We start from the raw sequence: 14890 nt of genomic DNA, 5'->3' as shown, positions 1-14890 counted from the left end.
GAGATTTTTGTGTTAGTTCATTATCGCTGATCCTCATCACCAAAGAACTATTCTGTAAAATGAACTCACTCTTTCCCCAACAATGCCACATACTAGTAGACCCTTGACTGGACCCCTTAGTTTTCATTCTCAGAGGATCAGTGTTCTTAACGGTGTATCATCAATTCCTTTCAATTAAGTCAGGTCCTATTCCTGTCTGGATATTCAGCTCCCGGACAAATGGTTTCAATTATCCAGGGTCTATTTCTCAATCAGTAGCCAATTCCCTGGGATAAAATAGCTTACGTTCCTCAATGTCCCTCCAGAGTATTTTTTGAAAAGATTTAAAAGAATATTCCATTTCAGTGAATTGTCTAGGGAAAAAACTGTTTTCATTAGAGGGAAATTTTGTTAGGTCTGCTTTCTAAAGACACTGGAAATTCTAAGCAAACTCTTATGTTAAAAATCCATGAGAAGTAAAAAAAAAAAAAAAATATCTAAATGAATCGGAAAATATATAAACCCTGGTAGATTACATTTTAGACCAAAACACATTTGATGAATTTGAAACAATTGATACATTTATTAACTTACCTTGATTTATTATGCAAAATAATAATCAGCAATTTGAATCAATTATATCACTGTTTATTGTTGGTAAAAAGAAATTAATCTTCCTAAATAATTGAAGTACACAGATTTTATAATGAATGAATTTTGACAAATGTTGATGCACATGAAACCAAGACCCTAATCAAGTTACAGAACATTTCCATTACCCTATAAAGCTCTCCAGTGCTGCCTTCCAGCCAAGCCCCATTATTTCTACAAGGAACTGTTTGTCTGATTTATAAAGTCATAGATAAGTTTTACCTGAAAATAAAACAAATGTGATCATATAATACATACTCTTTTGTGCCTGACTTCTTTCAGCAATTTAAGATTCATCCATGCTTTTGCATTTATCAGTAAATTTTTTATGGCTGAATAGAATTCCATTGTACAAATGAATAAACAACAATTTGTTTATTTATTCACTGGAAAGACTTTTTATTTTTAAAGATTTTATTTATTTATTCATGAGAAACACACAGAGAGAGGCAGAGATGGTCAGAGGTAGAAGCAGGCTCCACGCAGGGAGCCCGATGCGAGACTTGATCCCAGGACCCGAGGATCACAACCTGAGCCAAAGGCAGACACTCAACTACTGAGCCACCCAGGCACCCCTGCAGGACTTCTGAGTTATTTCCAGTTTAGGGCTTTATTATAAACATTCATGTAAAAGTACTTTTTTGTGGAAATATATTTTCATTTTGCTTGGATACATACCAGGGAAATATAACACTGCTGGGTAATAAAGTATATTTAACTGTACCAGAAACTGAACTACTTTCCACAGTGATTGCACCATTTTAAATTCCTATCGGAAACATGTAATAGTTTCAGTTATTCCACACATCCTTATTCCCTACAGACTTTTTAATTATGGCCATTCAAGTATAAGGAGGTATCTTACTGTTTTTTTTTCTATTTTCATGATAAATAATGATACTGAACAACTTTTAATAATTTGATTATAAATAAATATATATACATTTATATGTATAGATGCTGGTAATGACTATTCAAATCTTTTGCCTTTAACATAAATTTGATTGTTATTGAAGTACAGGAGTTTGTTGTTTTTTAAAATATATATATATGTTTTTTTTCTGGATACATGTTCATTGTTCTATGTATGTAGAAGTATCTTCTTTCAGAGAGCAGCTAGCCTTTTCATTTTAACTGAATTTTCTGATAAGCAGCTTTTCATTTTAATGAAGTCTAATTTTTCAACTTTTTAAAAAATGAGTAGTTTTATTCACTAAGAAATATAACCTAAAGTTATTCTACATTTTGTTCTAATAGCTTTACACTTTAAGTTTGTATACTTAAGTCTATGACCCACCCCAAAATAATCATTTTTTTTTCATGTTTCCTGTTATTTCTATGTATATGGTGTTAAATGCATTAACCTCTTATGCAGAGTCTATGGTTTTTAATTCCATCTCTTTGTTATTTCAGCCATTGCACTTTTCACTTCTAGCACCTCCATTTTTTTTATAATTTCCATTTCTTAGCTGAAATTCCCCATCTGTTCATGCACAATGTCCAACTTTTCCTTTAAGTTCTTGAACATTATTATAGCAGCTATGCTAACTCCAATATCTTGCCATCTGTTTTCAGGGACTGCTTGTCTTTTTGATTGGGTATCACATCTTCCTGCTTCTTATATATCATAATTATACATGATATACTGCAAGGAGTCTGGGTTATCTTTTCTTCCAGGTATTCTTAATTATTAATTCTTATAGGTATTAAGAATTATTCTGGCAGTTATTAAACTGTTGGCAGATCCTTTTGATTCTGTCAGACTAGTTTTTATACTCTATGAGAATGGGTCTATTTGGTTTTATTCTTAGCTCTAAGGACATCACCCTCATTCTAGATTGTGATCCTTACTCCTCAGGTGTGGCTTTTCTATATTCTCCCCTGAATTTCTGGGCTATTCAACAAGACCCTTCCACTCTAGTAAGGCCAGAACTCCAACATCTCAGAGCATTTTATGACCTTTGATATCTCTGTTAAGCATTCAGCCCTGTAGAAGCCACCTTCAGGGTCCTATAGAGTTCTGCTCTGTGCATGTGCAGCACACAGTCCTTGGCCAATAATATACAGGGAACTCCCATGAGTCCCACTTCTGCATTCTGCACAGTTGCCTTCTCCCTAGTACCCTGATCATCTAATTTTAGCAACTTCAGCAGCTCTGAATATCAAACTCAAATGAACGCCTTAGCTAAATGAAAACAATGACCTCTGCTCTGGTCTCTCCTCCCTATCTGGATATCAGTAAATCTTGTGTATTTCTCTTATTCTGAGGCTCATACCTATACTATTTTCCAATGCCTAAAATCAGTTGCCATATAACTTAGTCCAGCTTTATGTGTTACTTACTGAGGTATGGTAAACTGTGCTGTTATTCTATCATGGTTGAGAAAATAAGTTGATATGCAATCTTAACATTAAATTAGTAGACAGTAGAGCAACTATAGATGGTTATTTCAATTGATGAACTTAGAATACTGTTCAAGTGAAATCCTAATCAAGGTAACTAACATGAAGAAAGGGTCAAGAGAATTTTATAAAACATCTCTAAGCCAAAGACGACAATAGTCAGGATTAACCATGTTGCTAATAATCTCTAAACTACATTTAGAAGATGTGTGTAACGTATCTGTATTATCCTAATAAAGAAAAGTGTCTTCTATAGCAGGTGATTCACTGCCTGTGTCAGAGAGCTTTGGAGTCTTCATTCTTCACACACAGTGTCATTTTTTTTTTCATAATATATAAAAGGAAGAGCTATTAGAAAAACTTATGTCATAAGCATTAAGTTTATGGATATATGCTTGAATTAACAACATATTTGGCCAAGATTCAAAATGACTTCATGTTTTCTGAGACCCAATTCAGTTACAACTTGAGGTCAAGCAAAGAAATTAGGTCTAAAAGCTGACATAAAAATAGATTTTCTCTCCATACTCTTTCAGGTACACATTAATAATGTTTGGAGTGCCTTCCTCTTCAATCCAGACCCTCTTCCCCAGTGAAATGATCTCCTCTGAGGGCTTCTGTTAATTCACTAAAAATGCCCACATAAACATTCCAAAGTCAAACCTCTCCCCAACTTTAAATATTCACCCATCTATCCACCTTGAAATCAACACTTCCAAAACGGAATCTCTTCTTTTCTCACAAAAATTACACCTTCTCATAAATGTCCATTCTGGCTGTTCTATGCACCTAGCCACTTAGAAGTAGACTTGTATCTCTCCTGCCATTAACACTTTCATCTGTCCAATCTATCACTAAGGCCCTAATAGTTCCTGCCCTTAATTATACTTAGTGTCATCCCCTTATATCCATTACTGCTCTAGTGCTAGCTTTTCTCATTATTCACTTGACCCATTTCCACAGCCTTCAAATTGGTTTCCCCTCCAATCTATCCACAACATAAGCCCCGTGTCACCAACTTGACCACACCTTTCCCATCTTAAAATCCACCAAATACCCTCCCAAATCACCATGATAACGTTTACACTGCTTTTGCTGCATCCCATCTCTCCTGCCTTAACTTCAATGTCTCCTCCTTGATATTTACACCAAACTGATAGAAGGTGAACAAATGATACTGCTTCAAGATCTCAACGCTTTGCACAAGGCAGACCATCTGCCTAAGACTAAATTCCTACTCCTCTTTGGGACTAAGATCAAACATTGCCTCCTCTGAGCTCCTGAGGTAGAGCAACCTGATTCCTTGAGCCTCTATTATGTCATAACCCATTTCTTATATTACACTACCTCTGAAATGACCTGTTGGTTCCCTACTAGGTTGTAAATGCCTTATGGAAATGAAGTGTAACAAATATATCTTTATTCATCCATAATCTAGTACAATGCTTTATCCAAAACATACCTCCAATAAACACTGGGTGACAGATGAGTTACAGAAAAAAATGTCCACTTCAATTAAAGTACAGAGGGAATGCCCCAACTGCAATAAATATCAGTTCTGAAGTGTGGAGTGTTGCCCTGTGGCTATGATGGAGGCTACTGAAAGCAACATCAGTATGACAACTGGCTCTTTAAAATATAGAAAAAGTGTCTAATTATTTTGATGACCAGTCACTATCTGTATTTTATTTCTTCCTTTGAAATATGAATGGACATGTTTTCAAATTTATGTGATCCTTAGCTCATCGTATATATGGTCTAGTGTGTGTGTGTATAGTATATAAAATACAGTTGACCCTTGAATGACACAAATTTGAACCACATGGGTCCACTGATACATAAGCTTTTTCAGTAAATATACTGGAAAGGTTTTTGTATATTTGCAACAATATGAAAAAACTCTTTGAAGATTTGCAACAGTTTGATAGGAAAGCAACTCACAAACAAACCACATAGCTTAGAAATACAAAAAAAAACAGGTATTATAAGAACATACAATGATATGCAAAATATGTGTTAATTGATGGTCTATGTAATCGGTAAGGATTCTGATCAACAGTAGGCCATTAGTAGTTAAGTTTTGGGGGAATCAAAAGTTATAGGTGGTTTTTCAATTGTGGGGGGAGTTCAGTGCCTGTAACCCCCATGCTATTCAGGAGTCCAATGTGTGTGTGGACAACTACATAACTATATATATATGAATATATATATGAATCATATACAAATCAGTATACATTTTTTTTAACCCAGAGACAAAAGGTGTTAATTTTTTTTCTCTTATTTTGTGATGATCCTTTGGCAAGTAATTTTAAAATTTTCAGTAATTATTTTTTTAAATATTTGAATTGGCAACCTAAGAGCATGGATCCACCCAAATGAGTGTGTTTAGCAAATCTGGACCTTTTAAATCATTATCCATTTCTTGCCTCATGCTTCTCTCTCAATCCTATACTTGCTTGAGGAAGGAAAAAGTCAGAGAAGGTACTGTCCTAGTAGACTCCCCACTATAGTCTGTTCATGGAGATCTAGTACTAGGGGCTACATGAAGAGCTTAGGATGGGTCCATACATTTAGGACAGGCGCCTTTTCAAAGCCTGTGGTAGATCTTCAGTTAATATTTGAAAGGCTAATCATGCTAGTGATATCAATTTTAGTTATTCTTTAATGAGTATGTATACTATATGTAAAGCAGTGTGTTGATTGTTGTGTGTTTATAGTTCTCATTTAGTTTCAGGATAAACCTATGAGGTATGTGTTATTGCTTCTTTATACAGAAGAGGCAACCCAGAGGTGGAGAGGAAAAAAAAGCACAGCACAACTCCAGAAAAAAGGCCTAGGCTCTACTCCTGCCTCTGACACTAGCTTTCTATTCAGAGAATAAGACTAGACCATCTCTAAAGCTCCTTCCAGCTTTAACATTGCCGGATTTGAATCAAAATGGTATTAGAATCATTTGTAAGAGAAACAGAGGTCGTGCTTCATAATAAAATCTCTATTAAAAATGCATTTTTTTAGTGTAGTAAACCTTCTCAGAGGAAATGAGGAGGATTAAATCAAAGCAGTCCAATGTAACTAGAAGTATGTAGACTATGCCCTTGTCAGAGGCGGTGTTTAACTAAGACAAGGTAGCAATTGCTACGGAGCCTTTTATTTTTCAGTATTATTGGAATGAGAAGCAATAATAATTTCTAATATTAAAGTTATCATTCTTTTCTACAATTTAATTTAGAAAATATAATAAAATCGCAACACTATTTCTGAAACACATTGTAAAAAATACATCCAGATAGATGAACATTCATTAAGTTATTTGATGATCATTTGCAAAGGTGGAGCAGGGTGTAGGAGGAAAAAAAGAGAAGAGCAATGGTTATTTGCAAACAATCTAGATTTGGTGGATTTTTTTTTTAATTCAAAATGTTTATCAAACAGGTAAGTGAAAGGTACGATTCTTTAACTATTCCATTAATACTCTACTTTCTTTTCACAATGGGATCCTCATGATTATGTAAAAACCGTCAAGGCCCTGCTAGTGATAATTCCTTTATTTTTATACCATCAGCCCTTTGAGCTTATGAGTTGTCAAGAGAGAACATGACATGATCACTGCCTGGTGGAGGTTCCAGAATGGCTTAAGTGCTTCATCTAACTTTTTCTGCATGTATCAGAGGTGTTAGTAGAGCTGCCAGTGCTTAAGACCTGAAAATGCTCTTTCCAGCTCAGCAAGACTGGGAATTGCTAAATATTTTACTTCCTTCTCTGAAAAGTAAAAAAAAAAAATGAAGAGATCTATTAAACTTTACTTAAACCAATCCTTCAAACTTACCTGAGCAGAGACTACCACCCCTTCACCACCACCATTTTCTTTCTCTCAGAAATACTTAACCCTATAAAACATTAGTGGGGGATTAATCTAGGATTGTGGCACATCCATAACTTAGCTATTTGGAACATTATGTCAAATGATAGACTTAATGTCATGAGTCCCTTTGCTTATCTCCATCTTTTTATTTATTTATTTATTTTTATAAATTTATATTTTATTGGTGTTCAATTTGCCAACATATAGAATAACACCCAGTGCTCATCCCATCAAGTGCCCACCTCAGTGCCCGTCGCCCAATCTCCATCTTATTTAATTGTTCACTTCTCCTCTTTGTCTCCTTTCTTTCCTCCACCTCCAACACATGCTCACACTTGGATTCTAAATTGTTGGTCCAAGACCAAGAGAGTCATGAGGACAAATTCTGGTCCATCTTCTTCAATGAACAAAGCTATTGACTTCCTGACAGCAAAATTATATGAAATTAGTGACATCTACTTCAATATGCATTAACCTCTTTTTAATAAGCTGCCTCTTTTATCTTCAGTACTCAATATGTTTTAGGATGTCTCTTATGTCTTCCTTATCTGGGACTCCTACTTACCTACAGACTTAAAAAATGTTTGGTGGCTGATATGATCAGTGCACTTCTTCTGAAATTAAAGTTTCTTTTGATAGTGAGTTCAGTACATTTAAAGTAGAAATCAAATGACTTAGGCTGGTGACAAAGATTTAAGTCAATAGTGAGGAATTTAATTTGCTGGTGCTGGGTTTCACAATCAAATAGAGAGGATCTATCAAATCAAAATTTCAAGTGTTTCCAAAATTTTATTAAGTTAATTTATTCAACAAATACTAAATACCTTTTATGTGCCAGACACAGCTTTGGGTGCTGGAGATACTACTAATATGACCTGTCTATACCCTGTCCTTGCCTTCAAGAGGTTTTAGTCTAGCAAGAAGGGAAATATTCCTTTTATAATTAAGTTTATAGTGCTCTGATTACAATCATGATCATTGCCACGAGGGAGATAATTAAGACAACCTAACATAGTCTATAGGTGGGAACAATGTGTAAGGATGGAATCAGAGCAGGATGACCTGAGAAAGTGACATTTAAGCTAAGACCCAAAGAATAAGGAGGACTGGATAAATTTCCAGATAGCACTAAATGGAAAGAAGTGTGTCATATTTGAGGAGAAAGAAGGCCAGTGTGTTTGCAGTACAGAGAACAAGGCAGAATGTTGTGGGAGTCATCAAAGAATAAACAGGCCACCATCATAGGAGTTCAGAGGCAAATCTCTTTTTAGGATGATTACATGTGGTTTTTAAAAAAGTAATGGTTTTCTTTCTTCTTGGTATGTATGCAATACTGGAATATGCTCATGAATCCCAGTTATTTTCTCATACGTAAAACATAATTAAAATCTGACCCTGCCTGATATTTAAAACAAAAGAATTTACCCAATAAATAGGTCAATTTTAAACCTTTAGTAACTTAACAAAGGGACAACTCAGCTTAATTATAAATAATTTTTATCTAATCATTTAAAAACACCTATTAAAAATGTGTGCTGAGCAACAAAGTCTAGATTTCGTTTTTGGAAATGAAAATAATCTAATTCTTCAGGAATGCTCAATTACTTGGGCTTCCACTGATTCAAAATTAACTTCTTCACCTGTTAATCCAATTCTGTAAGGTTTACTCAGTTTTACTCTGAACTAGACTCAAAGTGCTCAATTTAGTGATAGCACATCTTTTACAAAAAACCATGACCAGGGCAGCCCGGGTGGCTCAGCGGTTTAGTGCCGCCTTCAGCCCAGGGTGTATGTAATCCTGGAGACCCGGGATCGAGTTCTACGTCAGGCTCCCTGCATGGAGCCTGCTTCTCCCTCTGCCTGGGTCTCTGCCTCTCTCTCTCTCTCTCTCTCTCTCTCTGTGTCTCTCATGAATAAATAAATAAAATCTTAAAAAAAGAAAAAACCATGACCATGTGAGTTATAATAACAGTTTGGAGACTGAAAGATATGGTCATCGGGCTCTTCTATCCTAGCTTTCTTACTTCCGGCGTGCTAAGCAAATGAAAAACTCAGACAAACTCACACACTAGATTTTTTACAACACAGTCTCTTGGGCAAAGTAATCACACTTACATAAAAGGAATTCCAGCATGGAACTAAAGACTATTCATATTTAAGTAACAACTTGATTCCAAAACCTGCAGAGCTCAAACCAAATAGCAAAATCAATTTTCCTATAAGCATTAAGATTTTTTTTTTTTTTAATATTGGGATGTGTGTTGTGTGGCACTGTCTTTTTGAAAAAAGGATGTTGAGGAGAAGAGACTGTTACTTGCTGAATCAGCTCTTACAGTTTCTTTGTTGTCCAGTAGCCAAATAACAGGATATGGGGGGTGGGGGGAATGGGGGGGAAATCAAGAACAGGACAAGTTAATGCATGTAATGAAGAGCTGAGAGCTTAGTTAGAGCTTGTAAGGCTTTTGGGATTCTGGAAGAAGCAAGGAGACTTTAAGAGTAGCAGTGGTGTATGGTAGTAAAACAAAGGAGAGACAGAGGGTAAATGATTTCATTTCTATTATAAAAGAATTCTCCCTTTGTTCTTTTTGAAGAAAAAAATTAAAGATTTTTTAATGTTTTTTCATTATTTTGGATGTCAGATTTATTTGTCTTTAAACATAACTCCATCCTTAAGTAGATGGACTTGCATTTTGTATGTTTGCAGTAAGATTGAGTAGTGATACTATCATATCACTTAAAACAGACATGCATGGAATAGGAGTAATACCATCCTGCAAACACAACAGCTCAAGTTTAATCCAGGTTATTTCCATATACTGGAGCATCCCTCTGCCAGGACTTTTTTCCCCTTTTCCTAAGTTTTCATAGAGTCACTGCCTGCTCAGGTATTATATCTAAGCTTAAAAATCTGTTCTGCGGAGGGATCCTCCCAGAACCTATAGCCATAATGCTGTCCAACATAACTCTCCACAGTAATGGAAGTGTTTCGGATCTGTTATTGTCCAACAGGGTCGCCTTATGTGACCACTGAGTATTTGAAATGTGACGGTATGACTGAAGGAGGGAACTTCAAATTTTATTTTATTTTAATTTAATTAAATAAAGTAAAATTTTGTTTTGAAATAAAAAATATAAATTGGAAATAGCCATATGTGGCTAGTGGTTACCATACAAAATCACAGCAGGACAAAGTCTCCAGTCTTGTGCTTCATTAGTATTGGGTCTCCTTTGCAGCACTTGGTGGCATTTGCAGTTAGATAGAGTTTATGATCATTTGTCTAATGACCATCTTCTCCACTAAACTATCAAAACTGCCTTGATCCCACTATGATAGTTCATGCCTGAAACACACTGGCAACTCAAAGAGCTGTTGACTGAGTGACTTACTGTTTAAATAAAACCTTTCATTATTTTAATCATATAATATCAGATGTTAATCTGTTGGATATGTGAGTACCAAAGGTTGATGTAAGAAACTTGGAACACTAGCTGTTTACAAGGTGAGAACTTTCTGATAAAGTCCATAAAGTGGTACCAAAAATTATCAAAAACTGTGGGAAATGTGTTTGCTTCAGATTTTTCCTAAACACACACATACACACAAGACACACACACACAAACACAGCTGCCTTCAGAAAAGTCTTCTATTTTGCTCTAAAATCTGTTCTGGCTGTGAAAACGATGGCACTCCTCTGCAAAAGAAAAAAATTCAATGCAAAACAAATTCACAACTTAGCTCAGGATGTCGGATAAAGTTGACTCCAAGAAGCTGTCCTCCCTAGTTTAAATGAACACTTTATCTTTAGTCATGGTAGCTAATTTTCTTAAATCGTTTGAAATATGTTAACTTCTCCAGACACAAATGCTCAATAGTTATTCTTTGTCAATGCTGAAAATGAAAGAAAATTATATTAGCATAATACAGTAAATGCAGATATTTTAAATATGGAGACCATTATTCTAAAATCCATCGTATCAACCCACAAAATCTCAGTATAAAGAGTGATGGAAAAGCATGCAGCTATGATTTGTGTCAGTGTTCTTCTTCCAGTGTGTACCTACATTTTCAGAAGGCCTACAAGGGAAAGGTTACAACCAAGACCATCAGGGCACCTGTGGCACTTTCACATCTCTGCTCAAAATAGGTATAGACATTTAAATTAATCATTTGGAGGTTGAAATACTAAGAAATTTCTGCCAAGTCCTATTATCATTGAGCAATAATTTAAGCAGGGAAGTTATTTGTCAAAAAGCACAGAACACCCTACACAGATTTAACATGTCAAACTAAAATGATCAAATTATTTTACTATTAAGGTAATTTCAAGATGGGTATGACATTTGGCTTTTTTGTCTTCTAAAAAATGAAAAATATCTTTGGATATCTTCAGCAATGACTGACCTTCAGAGTCACTGACTATGCAAGTAATGTGGAGATCATGGTCATTGTTATAAGAATCTGAACCTCAAAGCCCAGACCGGGAAGTTCATTTCATTATCACAAAAATAACTTGAAGGTAGATTCAGCATAGATTCATAAAAATAAAGCACCAACAGGAAGGAGAATATTACATATTGAAAGCACTACAAATCAAGTAAGTGCTATATATCCCCAATCCTTGGAGAATTGCAAATGTGCCCTGGCTAAAACTGGTCTTGCAGAGTTTGACTTTTGTCTGGTTCTACAATGACATAGAATCCATTTAATCCCACAGCAGTGAAAATGAGAGCATGCTTTGGCTATAGGGTGAACTGTTAAAGGTTAATTGAGTTTTAGATACTTACCCCTAATTGTTTAAGATTTTATCCTAATATCAATTTCTACATTAATGCACAGGCTCCCTAAGACCATAGGGAATATATTTCATTTTAAAATTAAATGTGTCCTTCTGCTCAAAAAGAAAAGCATTTTTCCCAGATAATTCTTACAATCAGAATCCGACTTCCTAGATGAAATAGGTCAAATTAATCAAAATTCCTCTAAAATGTCACTTTAAGTAAATGAATAACTAAAAGAGTTACCTAGTTAATTCAAACACTGTGGATATCAATGTAGAAAATTTGGGACACTAATTAAATATGAAAATACAGAACATGTCATTTATCTCAGGGAACTGTATTTTCATAACACTAACACTTCAACTTAAATTAATGTCAACACTTCAACTATTTTCCTTCCATAACTAGAAAACTGAGTACTGCTGGTTGGACAAGAGTTAGATTAACATGCTATTTATTCTAGCATTCAGAGCAGCTCATCAATAAAAAAAGAATTACCATAAGTATTTTTAAGTTACTAGAGCATGATTATGTATAATCGGACAATATCTTTAAAGATACGCCTATTTGTTGTCACAATAAACCATCTGGTAAGCTTCAGAGAGCCATTTTTGAGAGGTAGAGAATGGGCCCAGCTTTCAGAACACCTGGTTGAGGAAACTCTTAATTTACAAAACAAATGAAATTAAAGGAGATTGATTTGTATTGCAAAAGAATCCCCAGTATGGGGAAAAGAAACACCTACCCCTCAAATCCCTTTACCAATAGCATTTCTAGGCCTTTGTGTATTTGGATTTACAATACTCTATCTTATTTAATGTATAACCTTTAAGATACACAACAGCAGCAGCATCAATAACAGTACCTATAATTTATGAAGCAATTTTTGTGGTCTACACATGATGCTGAATCTATGTATTTATTATCTTCTTATGTCTCATAGCACCCCTAAGAGTTCAGTTCTCTTCTTTTCCTTTTTTAGGGAGAATGCTGTGACTCAGGGTAACTTCTCAAGACTTTGCAACTTCCTTGGAAAAAGAGAATAAAAGGAAAAAAAAATTTTTTTTTAATTTTCAAAAGGCTTTTAGAGGAGTACTATGGAGAGATGTGCCTCGGTGGCTCAGTCATTAAGCGTCGAACTCTCGATTTTGGCTCAGGTCACGATCTCAGGGTCACAGAATGGAGCCCTGTATTGGGCTCCCTACTCAGCAGGGAGTCTGCTTGAGATTCTCTCTCCCACTCTCCTTCAGCCTCTCCCCCTGCTTGCTCACTCTCTCTTTTAAATAAATAAATCTTAAAAAAAAAAAAAGAGGAGTGCTACTGTGACTATCTTCAAGGCTTCCATACATGTCAAAGCTTAATTCTCTTGCTATGTAAATATTTTCCACTTTTTCAGACACATTAGAAAAACAAGTCAAATGTCAGTTATTATCACTACCAGTATGGGCCTTTTGACCTGATAAGACAGATATGGATGGAGGTTTCTTAGGTAATTTTGTTCAGTGTGTGTTATCCACCACAGAACAGAGGACTGGCAATGTCTTGGTCCAAGCTTTATAAACTCCAAAGCATTTATAAGCTTGAGTCACTTCCCAGGGCCACCAGGCCAGCAAGTTGGCAATTGCCTATCAAAAGAGCCATCACACAGAATGGTTCCTGGTTTTTACTGTCATAACCAAGGATCTAGCATCTTCTGAAACTCCATGATTTATCATATAACAAAATAGTTCATGGAGAACACCTTGCTATTTCAGGTCATACATAAATGACTCTATACTACCCGACACTTTGGTCCCTGTGACTGGTCCCAAAAGTGGTTCTTCAGTTTAGCAGAGGTATGCTAAATGCTTAGCAGGTAATATGAAGGAAAAAAAAAATGGTATACACAGAACAACAAAAACCCAAGATCTATTCCAATGTATAGACATAATTTCACAGAATAGTTGAGAGCAGGTTTCAAGATATTTGTTTGCAGTGACTCCCCATCTCCAGTATCAGAGATATCTCTGTTTAACATTAGGCCTCTAGAAATCAGACTTCAACAATCATAACTCACTAGGATTGCTTACACATACGACCATTCTTTTGGCTCTGTCCAGGTGACTACACTAAGGATTTGAGGCTGTGATAATTGTGGTAAGTGCCGTTACTGTCAGTATGGTCTATTTGGAAGAACCAGAGTGACCATAATCTCAGGTCCGAAATAGTACCTCAGTAAATGTTTCTCAAAGGCAAGAGCTGTGTTGTCCAACATCATACCTGGTAGCTACAGTGGTTATTGACATTTAATTAAGTAAATTTTTAAAATTTAATTAAATAATGAAATGCATATTTGCATTCCATAGTCAACTCACCATATTTCAAGTTTTCAATGGCCACATTTCATTAGCTACCATATGAGGCAGCACAAATACAGTTTGGCTCTGGCCTAGAGTAACAATTCCCAACTTGTAACCTTGACCAGGGTTTAAATCAAGACCAGCCTTTGGATTTGGGCTCATATACCAACACTGGTCAATTTGAACCAGCATCTTGGAAGAGTAAAAAAAAATGCAGCGTAATAGTGAAGTCTCTCTGGGACATAGAAATGAGGACTGGTAGCTCCATATGCCAAGTATACTTCCTAAGACCTTCAATTAGCATCAATATCTGGGATCCCTGGGTGGCGCAGCAGTTTGGCGCCTGCCTTTGGCCCAGGGCGCGATCCTGGAGACCCGGGATCGAATCCCACGTCGGGCTCCCGGTGCATGGAGCCTGCTTCTCCCTCTGCCTATGTCTCTGCCTCTCTCTCTCTCTCTCTCTCTCTCTCTCTCTCTCTGTGTGTGTGTGTGTGTGTGTGTGTGACTATCATAAATAAATAAAATTAAAAAAAAAATTAGCATCAATATCAATAACCCACTGCCAAGTATCTAAAGCCAACAGGCACCACATCTTGGAAATAACCCATGTCTTTCAATATGCCATTTCAGAAAAGGCATGAGAGGAGTCACTCCCCCCAGGCACTCAGAGTTAAATAAGTCTTTGACATCTTCTCTGTTCACAATCTAGATCCTAGTCCCAAACAGACCAGTCTTATTAGTAAAGTCAGAAAATACAAATTGGTGATACAGATAATAGCAATGCAATTTTTAAAATGTCTATTTACCTTCATGAAAACCTTATCCTCTGAGTATCATTTCTTTCTCTCTCTCTCTTTTGTTAAGTAAACAATTGAGT

General features: G+C 35.8%; 1 protein-coding gene and 2 long non-coding RNA genes across 20 annotated transcripts in view; 1 reads left to right on the top strand and 2 right to left on the bottom strand.

Moving 5' to 3' along the window:
* Positions 1-12964, top strand: part of LOC144291240 (uncharacterized) — a 52485-nt gene extending 39521 nt beyond the window's left edge. Inside the window, exon 4 of the long non-coding RNA XR_013358560.1 lies at positions 12657-12964. This is a non-coding gene — a long non-coding RNA (uncharacterized LOC144291240). The remainder of the gene's footprint in view (positions 1-12656) is intronic.
* FHIT (fragile histidine triad diadenosine triphosphatase) overlaps positions 1-14890 on the bottom strand; it is a 1383460-nt gene that overhangs the window by 614380 nt on the left and 754190 nt on the right. The gene's annotated exons all lie outside the window — the stretch shown is intronic.
* LOC144289828 (uncharacterized) overlaps positions 1-14890 on the bottom strand; it is a 266351-nt gene that overhangs the window by 119538 nt on the left and 131923 nt on the right. The window lies entirely within an intron of this gene.

Source organism: Canis aureus, chromosome 19 (assembly GCF_053574225.1).
Source record: "Canis aureus isolate CA01 chromosome 19, VMU_Caureus_v.1.0, whole genome shotgun sequence".
NCBI classification, from domain to species: Eukaryota; Metazoa; Chordata; class Mammalia; order Carnivora; family Canidae; genus Canis; species Canis aureus.
Note: the sequence above shows the minus strand (reverse complement) of the source record. Positions and strands in the feature narration are given on the sequence as shown.